This window comes from Phodopus roborovskii, unplaced genomic scaffold (genome assembly GCF_943737965.1).
Source record: "Phodopus roborovskii unplaced genomic scaffold, PHOROB, whole genome shotgun sequence".
In the NCBI taxonomy this organism is placed as follows: Eukaryota; Metazoa; Chordata; class Mammalia; order Rodentia; family Cricetidae; genus Phodopus; species Phodopus roborovskii.
This window is the reverse complement of record NW_026126693.1, coordinates 2296183-2316813: the sequence shown is the minus strand read 5'-3', so window position 1 is coordinate 2316813 and position 20631 is coordinate 2296183. Positions and strand designations below refer to the sequence as shown.

General features: G+C 38.5%; 1 protein-coding gene across 1 annotated transcript in view; it reads right to left on the bottom strand.

Annotated features, from left to right (window-relative positions):
- The window catches only part of Magi2 (membrane associated guanylate kinase, WW and PDZ domain containing 2), a 1383694-nt gene that overhangs the window by 319960 nt on the left and 1043103 nt on the right, over positions 1-20631 (bottom strand). The gene's annotated exons all lie outside the window — the stretch shown is intronic.

Genomic DNA, 20631 nt, shown 5'->3' with positions numbered 1-20631 from the left:
AAAGAAATGGTCTTCCAAGCAGAATAAAATGAATAAAACCATCAGAGTTTGTCCAAATTTCAGACACATTGTGGCAGCTGTAAGTAGCACTGACTTAAAACTGGTAGTGAAAACTAAACCTCCCTTCCCTGCAGATTTCCTGCAGTGGTTGGTTGTTTGTTCCTGTCAAGTAGTAGGCTAGAACCTCATCATGTTACCACTGTCTAGAGCAACTCAGAAGGCAAACCACTTTCCTCAGAGTGGATGCCTCTCTCTTATTTACTTGTGTTGTGAAATGAGCACTTTGGGGTAAAGATCGTATTTTCAAGACATATTTCTTAGGATAGCAAATTGTGATGACTGCAACAAAGACATTACACATTCTCAAATGACTGAGCTAGTTAGCAGTGTGCCTCCATTCCTGCCACATGGGTCAGAATTTGTATACTGTCAGGATGCTTGCTGGATATAGCATTAAAACAAGTTTAAATATTTTACTTGACAAAGTATCAATAGTATGAACAATAGTATGAATAGCATGCTACCACTTTAAATGTCACAAAATAGTAGTCTGGACATGGCTTGGGCCTGTGCAAGTTCACAGTCTTCTACTATTGACTATGGTGGACTTCTATAATATGCACCATCTGTTCAGGACGCACTATAATTCCATCATTTCTGTTATCCCTTTCCCCTCCCTTCCCTCTCACATACACCATCCTTGTTTTCTTAAACTCATTGCCTCTGGCCCCCCTTTTACACTGTTGTTACATATATATCAAATTGCTTAGTCCATATAGTGTTACTTGTACAACTCCTGTACCTGAGGCTCAGAGAATATTGCAGAAAACAGAGCAGGAAAATTGTAAGAGCCAGAAGACTAGAAAGTTTGCTGTAATATTGTGTCCTCTAGAAATATCTGGGAAGCTACACTCATGAAGTCTTAATGACATGACTGCCCAAACAAGATGTTAACAAGAACAACACCAAAAGACATGCTAACATGGCAGGGGGAATCTCATGGGTCACCAACCCTAGACAATGAGCTACTGGAAACTAATGAATGCTGAAAACAGGAGAAATAGTCTTTCCCAGGGCAGAGTCCTCAAAGTGGTTATCCAAAGCCAACTGGCCAGTAATTTTTTGGTTTTTGATAAATGTTGCTAGCCTGCCATCTTCCCATTTACAGGAACACACATTTATAGTCTCATGGGGAACATATGAATGATGATTGTACCATTAAAGTAATTATAGATTCATGATTTCTCATTCCACACATTTAAGGATATACAGATTTGAGAACTCAAACTTCTTCTGAGTTTAGAAAGATGACATGATTCAACCACTCTCTTCTGCTTTAAGATATTTCAAGTAGAGTTTAAAGTCAAGGCATGACAATTCTATAGCCAAATGTGATCCATATGAAAAGGGAATATATAACTTATCTATACACTTTATTTTCATCAAATATCCAAAGCTAATGGAGACTGGCTATTAAAAATTTTTCACTTGACAATACCTGCCAAGTGCCTTTTACAAACAACAAATGTACAAATGTAGAAGAATGTAAGTAGGATAGAACTGGTGGCATGGACCTTTGTTAATTACGTGGTTCAATGAACATTTCTAACAAGGCATGCGACAGCATGTAGAAGCATTTCATCATCAAACTTTTAAGTGGTTTTCATCTCATAGACTATCCCTTCACTTATTTCTTATCTTTGGTTCTTTTTCAGGTAAGTTACCAGTTCTAACTGGTGCCGCCTGTAGTAGTAAAGGTCACTGATTATTGTTATCAGATTTACAGTAGAAATATCTTCAGAGTTGACCAATATATAATAGCACATATATAACAATAAAAAATATATATTTATTGCTTCACTTGTGAAAGTGGTAGATAAATATAAAAAAATTTACAATGTTTAATAAAGTAAGCACATGTGTATACAAATGGAAAAGTGTGTTTGTGTACATATATATGTGTGTGTGTGTATGCATATATATATGTCACTGTACATGTGAATATATTTGTTCACATTTACCTAAATGATATTTTAGTATGCAAAGAAAAATTTTAATAGAATATTATGCATATTTTAGTAGTGTTATGACATTTTAATATCTGTACAATTTCTATAATGTCTCAGGTTATATGTGTCCAAATATTTATTAGTTATTCTGGTGAAAATGTGCAAAAGAAACTTTAGAGAAATACTATTTCTCTAAATACATGGGTTCTCAACCATGGTGTCTTTACTGTGCAACATGACAGCAGAAATCTTAGGTTTTTTGAAAGGCAACATGGTTGTCTTTGAACTTTTGTTATTGAAAGGGTGAGAATGATATGAGCTAGGATATTAATGAACAATTACACTGTTCAAAAGAGAAAATAAGCAAAATCAAGATGCAAACTAAAGAGCACACATCTAGATGAAGGAAAGTTAAGAATTACCTTCCATTCTAAAAAACAAGTTATTTAAAGTTGAACTGGCTTTCAAAATCTAATTATGTCTCCCCTAATTAAGCTAACAAATCAGAAAAGGCATTTCTAATATAGTACTGTTTACCCAACCAGGAAAGCATGCACCTTGGAGATCTTGGGCCCTGAACCATTTAGAACACTGTATTCCACAGCACCTGGCAAATCTGGAGATGATTAAGGTCACATTGACAAAATAGCACAGACTAACAAAGCTGAAAAACAAACACTTGAGGTCAGCAAGGTTAATGCAGAATTAAGAACCGTTTTAATTGAGATTTTCTTCAGGCCACAGAATCATGATGCAAACTTGGTGATTAGATGTTCAACCCTGCAAAGTTTGTCTGTGTGTCCAAGTTAATCTGTAGTTAGTTACCCACTTTTTATAGTGGGAACTGAATCATATTAAATGGGCACCCATTCCTGTGTGGATCCTGCCAAATCACCTTTCCTTTCCTTTCCTTTCCTTTCCTTTCCTTTCCTTTCCTTTCCTTTCCTTTCCTTTCCTTTCCTTTCCTTTCCTTTCCTTTCCTTCCCTTCCCTTCCCTTTCTTTTCCTTTTCTTTCCTTCCTCCCTTTCTTTTTTCTTTTTTTTAACTTAAAGACTCATTTTGTTACATTTGGAGATTCCCCCCCATATCACCAATACATACTTTATGAATTTATTTAATGTTTTTCACACAATGTGTTTTGAACAGAATTCTTCCCCCCACTCCTTCCAGAGGTTCCCACCTCCCTACACATCAATTTCATATTCTCTCTCTGCCTCCCTCCAGCCCGAACCTGCTCAAACAAAATTACTCTTTCCCACTTTGTTTAATGTTTTAGGGACATTTTACTTGCAGAAACATCCATGCTAAAGCGTAAAAAACAGCTTTTGAGTTACAAAAGGAATATTTATGGAAATGAGATACTCATATCAGTGATATAGAACATATTTCAGGGTTTCTTAGAAAATATGCTCTTTGTCTTGCACCATATTCTTCTGGACTGCATTATACATGGACCTGTTTCTCTCTGGCTAAACTTCATTCAATGTCCATATCATCCTATCATCTCATGTCTGACTGCGATTTCTGATTGCTCACCTTGAGTTATGTCTGAGTTTGGCCACCACCTACCTAGCTTCAGGTGGCTTTGTGTCTTAAGTATGGCTATTGGCATGTTGGGCTCCTTCTAAGTCTGTAATACATGTTCCTAAAGAATTTATTAATTTGTCCCCCATCGCCAGGCCTTGGCTAGAGGTGAGTCTGGGACCAATTCGGGTGGACTCTCCCCTATACCCTTCCCCGAGAATTCCCTGGGTTGGCCCCGGATCCCCCTGCCCCTATGTCCTGTCCCCATCAAGAGTACTTTTAAAGCTCTGATACACCCCCACCCACCCCCACCAAGAGCCTGCACTCGCCCTATGCTGTGCCCTACCCTGCACACTGTCCCACAGCTCTGGTTGAGCACTGGGACAGAGGATGGAGCTAACAATCCAGACACCTTTGAGGAACTTCCGGGAGTGCTCTGAACACAGAAGACCTGCATATCCACTTGGAACCACCCGTAATTTCCACCTGCCTGGTCTCTGATCCCCACTGATGGTCCTCTACTGGAGTTCCGGGCCCTTCCCAGAGATCCGCCTATCTCTGCAGGACCACTCTGAGTTCCTTGATTCCCATCGCAGGGCCTCTGCTAAAGAGGCCTCAGCTGGAGAGAGCCAGGTCAGGCTAGATCTGCCTATAGGCACAAGGAACATCCTGAGTCCCAGCCTTTGGGATCTTTGACCCCCATCGCGAGTCTTCTGCTGGACCCTGATCATTGACCCCCATTTCTGGGCCCCTGCCTGTGGAGAGACCTCCTAGAGATTGGACCACCCAGAGCTACAGACATCGAACCTCTGACCCACCTAAGCCCACCGGGGAAGTACCATAGAGAGAGGGAGAGACCACACAAACACCTACAGGAAGAAGCTATGGGAAGACAGCAATACCAGAAAACACCTAACAACACAAAGACAAGCATTACACCACCAGAATCTAGGGAATCTACACCAACTAGACTGGAACACAACAAAGCAGATGAAGCAAAACGGAATGACTTAAAAATTATCGTCATAAAAATGTTAGAGGCCCTCAAAGAAGATGTGAGAAAATCCCTTAAAGAAATGGAAGAAAAACAAACAAATAATTGGAAGAAATGAACAAATTTCTTAAGGAAAGTAAAGAAAGTACAGAAATCCAAGAAAAAACAAGCAGGTGAAGGAAATGGTTCAAGACTTGAAAACTGAAATAGAGAAAATGAACACAACGCAAATCGAAGGAATGCTGGGAATAGAAAAACTGAGCAAATAATCGGGAACTACAGAAACAAGCATAGCCAACAGAATTAAAAAGGTAGAAGAAAGAATATCAGGCACGGAAGATAAACTAGAGGAAATAGATTCATCAACCAAAGAAAATCGTAACTCCAACAAATCCTTAACACAAAACATCCAGGAAATGTGGGACACTGTGAAAAGGTCAAACCTAAGAATAATAGGCATAGAGGAAGGTGAGGAAGCCCAGCTCAAAGGTGACGAAAACATATTCAACAAAATCAGGGAGGAAAACTTTCCCAATCTGAAGAAGGACATGCCCATGAAAGTACAAGAAACATACCGAACCCCAAATAGGCTGGACCAAAGAAAAAAGACCTCTCGACATATAATAATCAAAACACCTAACATACAGAATAAAGAAAGAATATTAAGAGCAGCGAAGGAAAAAGGACAGGTAACATAACATATAAAGGCAGACCTATCAAAATTATATCTGACTTCTCCATTGAAACCCTCAAGGCCAGAAGGTCCTGGATAGATGTTTTGTAAGTACTAAGAGTCCACGGATGCCAGCCCAGGCTACTATACCCAGCAAAACTCTCAATCACTATAGATGGAGAAAACAAGATATTAATGACAAAGCAAGATTTTCACAATATGTATCTACAAATCCAGTCCTACAGAAGGTTTTGGAAGGAAAACGCCAAGCCAAGGACGTTAACTACACCCACAAAAACATAGGCAAAAGATAATCTCACTACACCAGAAACCAAGGGTAAAGCAGCACAAATATATTCACAATACCACTGCCAACAACAAATGGAAAACAAACAAGCATCAACAATCAATAGTCTTTACTCACCCTCAACATTAATGGTCTTAACTCACCTATAAAAAGACACAGGTTAACAGAATGGATACGAAGACAGAATCCATCCTTCTGCTGCATACAAGAAACACATCTAAGCTTCAACTTCAGGGTAAAGGGCTGGGAAAAGATTTTCCAATCAAATGGACCCAAGAAGCAAGCAGGTGTGGCTATCCTAATATCTAACAAGTTAGACTTCAAACCAAAATTAACCAAGAGATGAAGACGGTCATTTCATATTTATCACAGGAGAAATACATCAACACAAAGGCTCAATTCTGAACATCTATGCCCAAATACAAAAGCACCCACATTCATAAAAGAAACACTACTAAAACTCAAACCTCACATAAAACCTCACACACTCATAGTGGGAGAATTCAACATACTACTCTCACCATTAGACAGGACCACCAATCAGAAACTCAACAAAGAAACAAAAGAACTGACAGAAGTTATGTCTCAACTGGGTTTAACAGACATCTATAGAACATTTCATCCAAACACAAAAGAATATACCTTCTTCTCTGCTCCACATGGAAACTTCCCTAAAATTGACCACATACTAGGTGGCATAACAAACCTCAACAGACACAAGAGAATTGGAATACTCCCCTGTATCTTATCAGACCACCATGCTTTAAAATTGGAATTCAACAACACCACAAATCACAGAAAAACTACAAACTCATGGAAACCAAACAATATGCAATTGCACCACACCTGGGTCAAAGAAGTAATAAAGAAAGAAATTAAGGACTTTCTAATATTCAACGAGAATGAGGACACAACATACCCAAACTTATGGGACAACTTGAAAGCAGTGTTACCAGGGAAGTTCGCTGCACTAAGTGCCCATATGAAGAAAATAGAGGACAGTCACATTAGAGAATTAACAGCACAACTGAAACAGTTAGAATAAAAAGAAGCAAACTCACCCTGGAGGAGTAGATGCCAGGAAATAATCAATTTGAGGGCTGAAATTAACAAAATAGAAACCAGGAAAATAATACAAAAAAATCAATGAAACAAAGAGTTGTGTTTTTGAGAAATTCAACAAGATAGGCAAACCTTTATCCAAACTAATGAAAAAGCAGAGAGAGAACATGCAAATTAACAAAATCAGAAATGAAAAGGGGAACATAACAATGGACACAGAGGAAATCCAGAAAATTTTCAGGTTATACTTTGAAAACCTGTATCCCACAAAAATTGAAAATTCAAAGGAAATGGAGAAATGTCTGGACAACTATCACTTACCAAAATTAAATCAAGAACAGACAAACAACTTAAATAAACCTATAACCTGTAATGAAACAGAAGCAGTCATCGAAAGCCTTCCAACCAAAAAAAAAAACCCCCAGGGCCAGATGGTTTCAGTGCAGAATTCTACCAGAAATTCAGGATAGAAGATAAACTAAAAACAAAATCAGTAGCCCTACTGTATTCAGACGACAAAGAGGCTGAGAAAGAAATCAGAGAAACATCACCCTTTACTATAGCCACAAACAACATAAAGTATCTTGGTGTAACACTTACCAAACAAGTAAAAGATCTATACAATAAGAACTTAGTGGCTCTAAAGAAAGAAATTAAAGAAGATACCAGAAAATGGAAAGATCTCCCATGCTCTTGGATAGGTAGGATAAATATAGTAAAAATGGCAATCTTGCAAAAAGCAATCTACATATTTAATAAAATCCCACACAATGCTTCAGTGACCTTGAAAGGATAATAATCAACTTTATATAGAAAAACAAAAGACCCAGGTTAGCCAAAACATCTCTGTACAATAAAAGAACTTCAGGAGGCATCACCATCCCTGACTTCAAGCTCTACTATAGAGCTATTGTCCTAAAAACAGCCTGGTACTGGCACAAAAAATAGACAAGTAGACCCATGGAATCAAATTGAAAATCCTGATATTAACCCACACACCTTTGAACACCTGATTTTTGACAAAACAGCTAAAAGAATACAATGGGAGGAGGAAAGCATCTTCAACAAATGGTGCTGGCACAATTGGACGATGGTATGTAGAAGACTGCAGATAGACCCATGTCTGTTGCCATGCACAAAACTCAAGTCTAAATGGTAAAAGACCGCAACATCAATCCAGCCACACTGAACCTCTTAGAAGAGAAAGCAGGAGGTACCCTAGAACAAATTGGTATAGGAGATGGCTTCCTGAACAAAATTCTAGGAGCACAGACACTGAGATCAACAATTAATATATGGGACCTCTTCAAAGTTAGAAGCTTCTGTAAGGCAAAGAACAAAGTGGACAAGACTAAATGGCAGACTGGGAAAAGATTTTCACCAATCTGACAAATCTGACAATCTGACAAAGGGCTGATCTCCAAAATACACAAAGAACTCTAGAAACTAGTCAACAAAACACCAAATAACCCTATGAAAAAATGGGGTACAGAACTGAAAAAAGAATTCTCAATAGAGGAAATTAAAAAGGCTGAAAGACATTAAGAAAGTGTCCTTAGCTATCAAGGAAATGCAAGTCAAAACAACTTTGAGATCCCATCTCACTCCTGCCAGAATGGCTAAAATTAGAAACACCAATGACATCTTATGCTGGAGAGGATGTGGAGAAAGGGGAACACTCCTCCACTGCTGGTGCGAGTGCAAACTCGTACAGCCATTTTGGAGATCAGAATGGAGAACAGGAAAATGGAAATTAGTTTACCACAGGACCCGGCAATCCACCTCTTAGGAATATACCCAAATGATCCACATCCATGCAACAAAGACATGTGCTCAACTATGTTCATAGCAGAATTATTTGTAATACAAGAACCTAGAAGCAACCTAGATGCCCCTCAACTGAAGAATGGATAAAGAAGATATGGCACATCTACACAATGGAATACTACTCTGCAGGAAAAAAAAAAATGGAATCTTGAAATTCACAGGCGAGTGGATGATGCTTGAAGAAACCATCCGGAATGAGGTAACCCAGTCACAAAAAGAGGAACATGATATGTACTCCCTCATCTATGGGTTTTAGACCTAGAACAAAGATCACCAGCCTATAATTCACACCACCAGAGGAACTAGGATACTAGGTGTATTCTAAGAGATTAACAAAAATCCATCACAGAAGGGGGAAGGGAGAAGTCCCCCAGAGCACATGGGAAGTGGGGTGGGGCAGTGAATGGAGAGGGAAGGGGAGGAGAGGAAAGCACGTGTGACTAGGAAGATTGAGTCAGGTTAGGAATAGAAGATGAGAGAGAGAGAGAGAGAGAGAGAGAGAGAGAGAGAGAGAGAGAGAGAGAGAGAGAGAGAGAGATAACATAAAAGATGGAGCCATTATGTGAAGAGAAAACTGAACCTAAAGAAAGGTCTAGAGACCTACAAAACTGTTGCCATCTAACAATTTGAGCAACTTTGGAAAGGCTACCATAAATGCTCTTCCTGGATAGTGAGATCAACAACTAACTTATACACCATCATGGAGCCCTCATCTAGTACCTGTTGGGAACAAAAGCAAACACCCATAACTAAACACTGAGTCGAACTAGAATTCAGATGCAGAGGGAGAAGACAAGACCAGGTTGCAGAAACATATAGAGACAGCTGACCTGAACAAGGAGGAGCTAACAGGCCCCCAGAATGATAGCTCGGAATCCAGCATGGGACTGACTCAGGACTCCCTGAATATGGGTCTCAGCTAGAAGGACTGAGCAGTCTAAGGGACCTCAGACAGTGGAACCAGGATGTATTCCTGGTGTACAAAAGGACCTTGCAGACACATCCCCCATGGAGGGATAACTGCCTTAACCTAGAGACAGGAGAGAAGTCCTAGTCCCTACTTCAAATGACTTGACAGATTTACATGACCCCACCTGGATGGCATTGCACTACATGTGGAATTGGGGTGGGGGGGATGGGAGGGGATGGTGGTCAGGGTACATGTGAGGGGGCAGTGAGGGTAAGAGGGAAGGAGGGTGGAGGGAGGGAGAGAGAACTGGGATTGACATGTAAAATAAAAAATAATTAATTGAAACAAAATAAATATTTGAAACAGGACAGCAAAGTGAAATGATTAGAAGTTTTATTCTAAACAATAAATAAAACATGCTTGTAAAGGCCAAAAAAAAAAAAAAAAAAAAAAAAAAAGGAAGTAGAGTAACTGGGTGTGGTAGCACATGCCTTTAATTCCAGTACTTGGGAGACAGAGGCAAGCAATATAAACCTGGTATACAGAGTTAATTCCAGGATAGATAACACAGTTAAACCATGTCTTAAAAGGTTAAAATATAGAAGTAGAAGAAATAGAGTAATAAAGAAGTCATGTAAAGATGGAAAGCACAGAGGATCTTTGGATACTATATGCTGTTCTGCTATTTTTAAATTGTTTCATTGCTGAGGAAATAACAACTGTTAAAAGAAATACTGCTGGATTAATTCAATTTATATATTAAAAATCTGGTTCAGATCGGTTCAATCCCGTTCAAACTGGTTTAGACCGGCTCATACTGGTTCTATCCGGTTCAACCCAATTCAGACGATTTAGATAGGTTTAGACTGGTTCGGATCTGGTTCAGGCATTTTTTTTCAGGCTCAAATCAAGGTTCAGACAGGTTCTATCCAGTTCCGACTGGTTTAGACTGGTTTAGACAAGTTCGATCTTGTTCATACTGGGTTGATCCTGTTTAGACCGGTTCAGACTTTCTTGATCCAATTCAGAGTGGTTCAATCCAGTTCAGACCAGTTCAAACCTGTTTTATCCTGCTCTATCTGGTTTAGACCGGTTGGATCCGGTTCATATTGGTTCAGACCGGTTTGATCAGTTTGAGACTGATTCAGACCGGTTTAATCCATTCTATCCAGTTCAGAAGGTTTTATCCTGTTCAAGCTAGTTCAATCAGATTCAGACCGGTTTAATCACTATAGATTTGCTTTCTGTTGAATTTAAGTTTTAGTACATCATGTTCAGACAGATACACTGACATATTTCAAATTTTATGACAGAATAGTTCATTTTACAAATCAACAAAGTAAGCCAGAGAAATAAATGATATATTGAGGCTCACATACAAATCTGTAAAGCACTGAAATACCAACCATATTTCCCATTTGCCTGCATTTCCTTAAGCACACCGTTTTTCTTTACTAATTAAATATATTATTCCACATGTCAGCATCCACAGGTTAAAATACCAAAATCTCTTTAAAATAATAAGCTCCCTTTTCATGCAATTATATTAGAGTACAATAGTCTTAACTCCTTTTTAGGGGTAAGGTAGAATAGACAGATAAAAATCAATGCAATTACAGGTAGAGAATATTTGAATATTAGTCTAAAGGTATTTGAATATTAGTCTAAAGGTTTTTAGTCTAGAAGTCAGTGTCTCATATAGAGCAGCCTGGGAAGAATAGTTTCACCCACAGCAAGTGGACACCAGTGTCACAGTGAGTCATGCCATGCCTAGTACTGTTGGGGACCATCACCATCCTCACAACCTCAGGTCTCTCAGACAGAAAATAACTGCCTCTTAAAGAAATAAACAGAATGTTCAGCAGAAAATTCCAAGGTACAGGTTTGTGGTCTCACAGCCAGTTAAAGAATAGCTCAGGGCTCTCTCTTCTGCTGCAGTTTAACAGCCAGCTAAAGAGTAGCTAACCAGCTCAGGGCTATCTCTCCTGCTGCAATTTACAGCTAAACAATTAATGGTATAACCAAGCTTATTTCCACAGAAAATGAAAAGCTGAGGGTTCCTTCTAGACTAATATGGTTTGATCAAGCAAGACCCCCTGAAACAAAGTCCCTATGTGATCCAACATTCAAAACAGTTGGGACAAGGCAACAAATACAGCCAGGATTTCTGCATCTCCTTCGGATCCCCCATGACAGTGGCCCCTACCAGTTTGGAAAGAACAATGCCCTAACACTAAAGCTTCTTTGTATCAGAACAGGGAGAATATTATAAATAAGAGCCAGACCAGGAGTTTGGTGAGGATGAAAATGAGAAGATGGAGGACCTCAGTCACAAGAGATAAGTTCCCATCCTCGTGTCAGGGAAACACAACTGACAGATTTGGTGGGTCGCACCACAGCTCCCAGGGAACTGGAAGAAAGGTGTTTGGAAGTCCCGGAAATGAGCAGAGGAAGAATTGGAAGGCAATGTTGGAGGGAGGCGATGTTGATGGCCTTGGAGACTTAGGATGGGGATTGTGACCACGTGACTTCTATTAACTGTCTGCTGAAATAAAAGATAGCCATAAGATCAGAAGACCCTGATATGAAAACTACACTTCACTGAAGAAACAGAAGAAGGCATTCCTGGGAAAAAATATAATCTATTTGCTGGTCTAGGAATAAAAGACAGTTGAAAACAAACAGAAAATAGCAGATAGTATTCATATAGTTTCTGTAAAAGACCAGAACTGAGAGTCAAAAGGATATAAGTAATGAGACTTTATTATTCTCCCTCACATGAAGACAAAAACTAAAAGCAAGAATTGTAATAAGACCCAAGGTATTTGGAAACAAGCACATAACAATGCAAAATAAGGTGTTTAATCAGATATTTAAAGCATCTGAGCACAAATAGATGAAGGATAGACTGATGGTGATGAATTTGTCAAAATGTTGTTTTTGAGGTTTTGGTTGTAAGCCTAGCCTTTATCAGCTAAGATATTTTTCTAGCTCCAAAATGTCATTTTAAAAATGATCTCTGAAAGAAAGTTACAAAGTGCCTAAGACAGAATAGCTTCAACTGAAATACAATAAAGACCACAGGGATGTGCAAAAGTCAAGAAAACACAAATTATGAAAAGAAATCAAAAGGTGAAAAGGATTGCTAAGATGCCAATGTATAAGACAAGCAAAGACAATTCAGTATGAAAAATGGGGACACACCATGAAGAAAAAACATAAGAATACTTAAAACTTTTCCAATAAATTAAAAAATCTCACTATCTCTGTCCTTACCCACCTCCCTCCTGTGTCTCCCTCAGCTCCATAATTTTTGGTTTTCAAGATTACTTCCCAGATACATACTTAATTGAAAGAATCTACTTCAACCAAAACATGACCCAAGGAAAACACTAAAGGCAACCATCCTATACATTTAATTGTGGATCTAACTTTATAATGACTGTAAGAACAATGGCAAAAAAATTATATAAAATTATAAAAAATTATATAAATGGCTTGTGTTTAGACAGAGCTAATGCAATGGAAAAGGAAAAGTGAGGAACAAAGATGACTGGCCAATGCCTTCACTGGTCCATGCTTCAGCACCTGGTGGGAGACTTAGCATATTAAAACAGTTGATATATGAATGATGAGGGCTTGTAAAAGAAAACCAATAGAAGGAGAAAGAAAAAAACAAAGGAAACAAGTTGCACAGAAAAATAATGTTTCACATAATATGATTGGTAATCATAAAATATGATAGACTTGAAACTAACAGGATTGTGTGCCATTTACCTTTCTTGTTAGAATTTCTAATTGACTCAAAAAAGAAAACATGACTACATGTTTTGCATTTAAACAAAGGGTTTTAGAAATGGTAGAAATGAAGGGCTGGGCAAAGACATAGACAAATAAAAAAACAAAAACAAAAATAGACTGGATAAAATTATAAATGTTAAACATGAAAGATCTCTTATAACAAAAGGGTTTCATTTCATGTCAAAACAAGCTATCAATATCTATATATTCAAGATTCAACACAAGTGACTATCATAAAATAAGACCTACCATGGTAACTTATAAAAAGCCATTTTCTTTCCTTCAAACACAGATAAAATTGACAAAATTACATATATAGGAGAACTCAACTATTCTTTGTAAGATGTATGGCAGACTTTAGGAGCTCTGAGTGACTTTCTCCCTCTCTCCTGTCTATCCATGTCAAGTTTTATGCTCCAAAAATATGGAATATATATTTTTCTCAAGCGTACATGGAACATTCAAATTTTCCTTCAGATTATATTCCAATAAGTCTTTAATGGTACAAAGCAAAATAATGCAATCAACATTCTCATTATGTAACATAAGAACTAGATATTGTTATCAAATCCTAATTAGGATGCATGCTAATACCACAATGACATTTGCTCCACAATGTTCATAGCAGCATTATTTGTAAAATCCATAACCTGAACACAACCTAGATGCCCATCAACTAAATAATGTGGTACATTTACACAATGGAGTACTAGTCCGTGGAAAAACAATGACATCTTGAAATTTGCAGGTAAATGGACAGAACTGGAAACAAACAAACAAAAACAAAACAAAACAACAAAACATCCTGAGTGAGGTAACTCAGACCCAGAAAGATAAATATGGTATATACAATCATAAGTGGATATTAGACATAAAGAAAGGGACAACCAGCCTATAATTCACAACCCCATAGAAGTCAAGAAACAAAGAGAACCCTAAAAGAGACATACACGGACCCTACCAAGAAAGAGAAATAGACATGATCCCCTGAAACCTTCATCCAGTAACTAATGGAGGCAGATGCAGAGATTCACAACTACCACTGGACCAAGCTCCCAGAGTCCAGTTGAAGAGGGAGGAGCAATGAGTAAAGAGGTCAAATTCATGATGGGAAGACTCACAGAAACAGCTGAACCCAGCTAGTGGGAGCTCAATGACTCCATACTGACAGTTGGGGTACCTGCATAGGACCAAACTAGGCCCTCTGAATGTGAGTGACAGTAGTATGGCTTGGGAAGTTTGTGGAGTCACTGGCAGAGGGAAAAGTATTTATCCCTAGTATATGTACTGGCTTTTTGGAGTCCATTCCCTATGGAGGGATACCTTGCTTAGCCTATGGGCGTGGGGACTGGGGGAAAGCAGGGGGGAGGGACTTGGTCCTGCTGCAAAGGGATATGATAGACTTGGTTGACCCCCATGGGAGTCTATGGGGATGGAGTGGGGGTGGTAGTGGGAGAAAAGGGATGAGGGAGAGAGAGAGGGAACTGGGATTGGTAGGTAAAATAAAAAGATTGTTTTAATTAAAAATAATAATTAAAGGAACTTTTACCTAGAAATTAAAAGCTAAAAACAACAACAACAAAGAGAAAAAGTAAGATGACGTTGAAGACTTTCTATAAGCAATGAGAATGGAGACAGTAACTGTAAATAGTTGCAATGAAACCTGTGACTAGAGGAAAAACGGAAGTTAATTCCTAATTTTAAAACCCATACATATCAGTGGAGATGGAGACAAAGCTTAGTCGTTAGGAGCAGTTGTCACTCTTCTAGAGGACCTGGGTTCAATTTGCAGCACCCATATAGTGGCTCACCACCATCTTCAACTCCAGTTTAAGGGATCTGGTGCCCTCTTGTGGTCTTCATGAGTATCAGGTTTGTACGAAGTACACACCCGCACACAGGCAAAGCATTCATACACATAAAATAAAAATAAGTAAGTCTTAAAGAAATAACCAGCTAATCATTTTCCACAGAATTGCCCTCATGAAGTTTGTCCTGCCTGTTGAAGTGTGTGAGGTACAGGGTATTTTGTGTTCTCAGCACAAATATGAAAAGATGCACTTGTCCATTGGCTAGATTTAACTAGATCACATTGAACATGTGTTTCAAGCATATGTTCTATCTGGGAAATATATATGTTACCAGTCAAAATTTTAAGAGCTATGAAATGTGTAGCAATGGGACCCTGTAAGTTATAAATTTATATACACATGAACATGAAATGGGGAGGGGGGTTCACAAATGATGAAGGCAAAAATTTACATTGTGGGAAATAGAAAAAGTCATACTAATAAAAGTGCTATTTCTTTTTTTAAGTATCAGCAAAACAACACAAGCAAACTAGCTGAAAGTCACAAAGAAGAATGTCACATGCAGAGAAATAACAGTGGCAATAGGGAAGCAATTGCAAATGACATGTGAGAGCATAGGCAATAATCAAAGATTAATTTGCATAAATTTATGTTAATAAAATTTAAAACATGAATGAGATGGACAGTGTCTTAGAAAATTAATGGAAATGAGCTCCAGTGAAAGCATAAAGCTTAAATGGCTGTGCTTTCAGTTAATGTATCATATTAAACCCTAAGTGTTAGACACAAAATCCTTTATAACCTGGGTATGAAGAAGGACTTTGTATTTTTATTATTTTTGTTTTTTTGTTTGTTTTATTTTTTCTTATTTTACATATAGATCCCAGTTCCCCCTCCCTCCTTTCCACCTACCCCTGACCACCCTTTCATCCCATTCCCCCCCCCACTCTACAGGGAGGGTGGTGCCTTCTAGGAGGGGTCATCTAAATCTATCAAGTCATTTGGAGTAGGGACTAGGCCCTCCCTCCTGCCTTTAGGTTAAGGGAGTGTCCCTCCATGGGGAATGTGCTCTCAAAGGAAGGACTTACTTATGAATCAAACTTGAAAAATTTGAGTACATAAAGGTAAAAAAAAGTAATCAAAAAGATAAAATATATGTTAAACTGGAAGGAAACCTCAAGCTTAGTTTATCTTACTCTACTCAGATGCCACTGATCATTGCCACATGAGGTATGTGTGCGTGTCCCTACCCTGATACACACACACACTGGGATAGTAAAGAATTCTGCAGCAGTGGACACTGTTTGCTAGCCTCTAATTCAATTGTACCCTGCAGAAGTTAATGTCTCACCTCAGAGCTGGAGGGCTCTGGCATGAAGTTCTCCTCCCACCTTATTTCAGGAACAAGCCCTGGGTTACTTTACCCCTTCTTTTGACCTACACACATAAACTCATAAACTGGAATTTGAAGGACCTGTCCTCATATTTGATAATTGACAAGGAGGCTCAAAAAACCTAGGGAAAGACTTTTACTGGTTGATTACAGGGCTGATAAGGGATATCTCAGTTAGGTGCCTATTCTATAAGGACATTATTGGATATACACATGAGGAGATGCAGAGGGTGATGCCTGTGAGAAGGGACACAGGCCTTTGTGCACTCTTAGGACAAGTCATCCCACAAGAATTGCTATCTATTTGCTTCCCAAACCCTGTACATTTGGGCTCTATAAGAGCTCATTACATAGGCACTACTAAATGTGACATAGAAAACTGAGATTGATACAGGGGACTGGCTAACATTAACAGATGAGAAGCCAGTCAGGGCCTGCCTGTTTAGGTTCTTGTTGGCTTCTACTACTACTATGCTGCATTTCTTCACAGCATGTAGTGGGAAGGAGCCCTTTTGAAGCAAGAGTTTTATGCTCTTCTATCAAATTCTATAACTTTCCTTAGGAGTGGAGTGATGAGCCAGGGGTTCAAATATATTATCACAGCCAGGAACCACAAGTTTATTAAGGTATACAGGAATAATGCCTAAACATGTTCAGTGTCCTCATCATGCGATACATGTAAATTAATACCATACTGAAACAACTCTATGTCTATTGGACTCCAAAAGCTTAACTTTGAGAAAAAAACCTGTGTGGAAACTGACCATTCAAACACTGGTGCATACAAACTCTACAGATGGGAAGAGAGCAGAGCTCATATGAACAGACAGCCTGACTCGGCAAGCTCCCTTGTAAGATAGTTCCCTAAAGTTTCCTCTTCAACAGTAAAATCGCAAATGCAGAAAGTTATTCATTGCACTGTTAGTTTATAGCAAACCATGGACTCAATCTACAGAGCCAACCAGGGGTGTCTGGCTGAATAAACATGCTGTGTGCATGCAGTGGAATTCTGTACAGCTGTAAAATTTATGAGGGAAACCTCTGTGACCTGACATACTGTTATTATTGGATATACTGTTACACAGAGACATTGTGCTCATTTGTGAAAGAAGAGTCACAAGGAGAAATGGCTAGAAGCAAAACAAGCTACTTAAATGTAAGTGGTGGTGAAAAGTGAATGAATGTTTCTTTATATTACTTTAGTGTGCACATTTTCTTATTAAAAAACTAAACAAAAGAGGAAAAAAAAACCCTTTTGAAAAAAGGCCAAAGACCTCAATGACATATAAAGCTGCCAACTACCCATAAAAATTAAGTCCACTGCAGAATCAACCACAGATTCTAAGACTAGGACCTCATTGTTCAGAAACCTGCAAGAGCATTTCAAAGCAGTCAGTGTGGTTCAAAGTAGGAGAGGGAGTGTTTAAGTTGCCGCACAGTTTGTTAGGTATAAAGAAAGCACAGTGACTGTCAGGGTGCTGGGTTCTGGATTTGGGGGTTAAATTACAATAATACTTAGGTCTGCAGCACTCCCTTTGGATCCCCACAGAAGAGCAGAATAAAGGTCAAAGAGCCCAAAGTTGGTATCCTAGCTATTTCTCCATTGTTGTGATAAACACCATGACCAAAAAGTAACTTGGATCATTTTGCTTATAGGTTAACCTTTGGGCAGGAACTGAAACAGATGCTGTGGAGAAATGCTACTTTGTTGTTTGCTTTCAGCAGTTTGCTTAGCTTATTTTATACAAACCAGGACCTGTGTAGAGGTGATACTACCCTCAGTGGACTGGGTCCTTCCATATCAATCATTAATAAGAAAATTGCCCACAGACATGTCCAAATGCCAACCTGATGGAGATTTTTTTCCTCAGTTGAGGTTCCTTTTCCCCAGTGACCCAAGTTTGTGTCATGTTTACAAAACATAAGCAGGGCAGTGTGGGAAAACACTGAATTTAGTTGTTAAGACCTAAGACTGGATCTAATACTGCAAAGGTCAAGGCACAGTTCCTTGGAACCCCTGCCCTCACCCCCACCCCAAGTAATACCTGCTCTTGTAATGATAGCCACCATAAAGAGCTGCTGTGTAATGTTACTGTGATTTTCCAGCATCATAGGGCTGAAGAGGTAGAGCTCTTTCATTTTAGGAATGTGCCATTTTATTTTAGACCATAACAGCACAACCCCAGTCCTACTACACATCCAAGAGAGTGGTCCATGGAGCATAAGGCATAAAGGCATTTCTGCCATATACCTGTAGTGATTGTGGTGGAAAACAAGCTTTGCCAGAGCCCCTGAGGACTCATCAGAGCATCACTGCACTTTAGTAAGCAACAAGATGTCAACAAGGCTTTGCGTACATATGGAATTGGAATGGTATGTGAATCTTGGGCTGGAGGCTCATGAGAGGGAAAGTCTGGAGAAAACATCAGGACTAGAGTGGAGTGCTGAACATCCAAAGCCTTTTCCCTTTGTACACTGTGTTATTTTCCTCTGTTTGGAAGTCAGTGTAAGTGCCCAGTGGATGAAGCAACAACAACTGAGGAAGCATGTGAAGAATGCTTGAACCCCACTCCTGATACTGGAATTGTGGCTCTAGTTGAAATATTGTTTAATTATCTCATACAAATTGATAAAGACAGCTTAAAGAGCTCATCTACCAACTAGCAAGTCCAAATGAGGATCTATTCAAGAAAAACATTTTCCCCTAATCTCTTACTTTGCCTTATTAATAGAAGACCTTAAGGTTTAGGACAAACAGCTGAGGAATACAGTTATACATTGCCTTTGATGGTGACTGTTATGAGTGCTTTGGTTTTATGACTCCCCCACAAAATTATTAGCTTTTGATTAACTATAATATATGGTTTCATAGTTCAAAATGTCCTAGTCTATATCACTCTAGTAAAACTTGCCATTCATTACTGATAACATCATTTAATATATCTCTCAGAATGCCAGAGTTTATGAGACAATTTTTGTATTTTGAAGATGTTAGTTACTTTAAACTGAGAAAAATAGTACATAATAATGGCAGGTCATATGATGAGGTGAACATTGTACAATATATGATTATATTGAAAGAAGATAAACACATCTCCTCAAACATTCATCATTTCCTATTGTGACAACATCACTTCATTAACTTGGCAATGGAGGGATTGGAGGGTGTTTGAGAGATGGAGATGGCTCAGCAATTAAGAGCACTGACAGCTTTTCCAGAGACTAAGATTCTGTTTCTCTTACAACCTTCTGTTACTCCAGTTCCAAGGGGACTCCGATGCCCTCTTTTGACCTCTGCAGGCACTGCATGCAAAGCACACAGACATAAATGTAGGCAAAACACTCATACACATACAATTTAAAATGTGAGTGCATCATTGATATTTGTAGTCACCTACTGTGGCACAGAACATGGGGGCTGCTTTCCTGGAGCCATGTTGTCATGTTCATGAGAAAACCCTCCAATGCCTTCCCTTCACCTAGGCTTCTCAGTCTCTTAGCAACTACAATTCTTCTCTTAAATACTATGATATCAACTGTTTTAGATTCTATAAGAAGGGTCTATACATAGCCCACTTTGATGTAGGCACAGTGTACTGTTCTGAGGCTACAGTAACAATCTACTACAGGCACAGATTGGATGGTTTCAAGTAAAGCCAGACATTAAGAATTTTGAAGTTACAATTTATGATAAATGGCATTAGTAAAGGTGCAAGTATACTGTTCTTTATTTCAAGCTTCAGGTAATGTTTGAAGATCTTGGAATTTTATTAATATTTCAGAGGTTTAATTCATTTCATTATAATTGATTTAAATAACCCCAAAGCCCCAAGTCAGTAATAAGCTTGCTGATTGGGCATTATAGGTAAATTCACACTATGGTTATCATTTTAGTATTATAATAGTCTTTTTGAATTTAATAAAAATTACTATTTTTTCAAGAAACTCCTTTTTTAGAATCCCAGTCAACCAAATGTCTAGTAAGGTACATAAACATAAAATGTAAAGTATACATTTGTTTACTTGTTAGATAATCTATATTAAAATTCAGAAATTGTTCTATTTCATTTTCTATTTAATATACAGCCTCTAGTACTGTGGAGCTAAAACATCACTTCTGCTAAAGAAATTAATCATTCTAGACACAAACTTATGGCTGCTAGCCAAAATTTGCAGATAGGTTGGACAAATAGATGATGGTGTGGCCATTCCCACAACTAATGCTTCCAGGCAGCAGCCTTATATGAATACTACGTTCCACTACATCGTAACAATAGACCTTTTGCCACAAAACCAGGGATTCTGAGGAGTATTGTATGA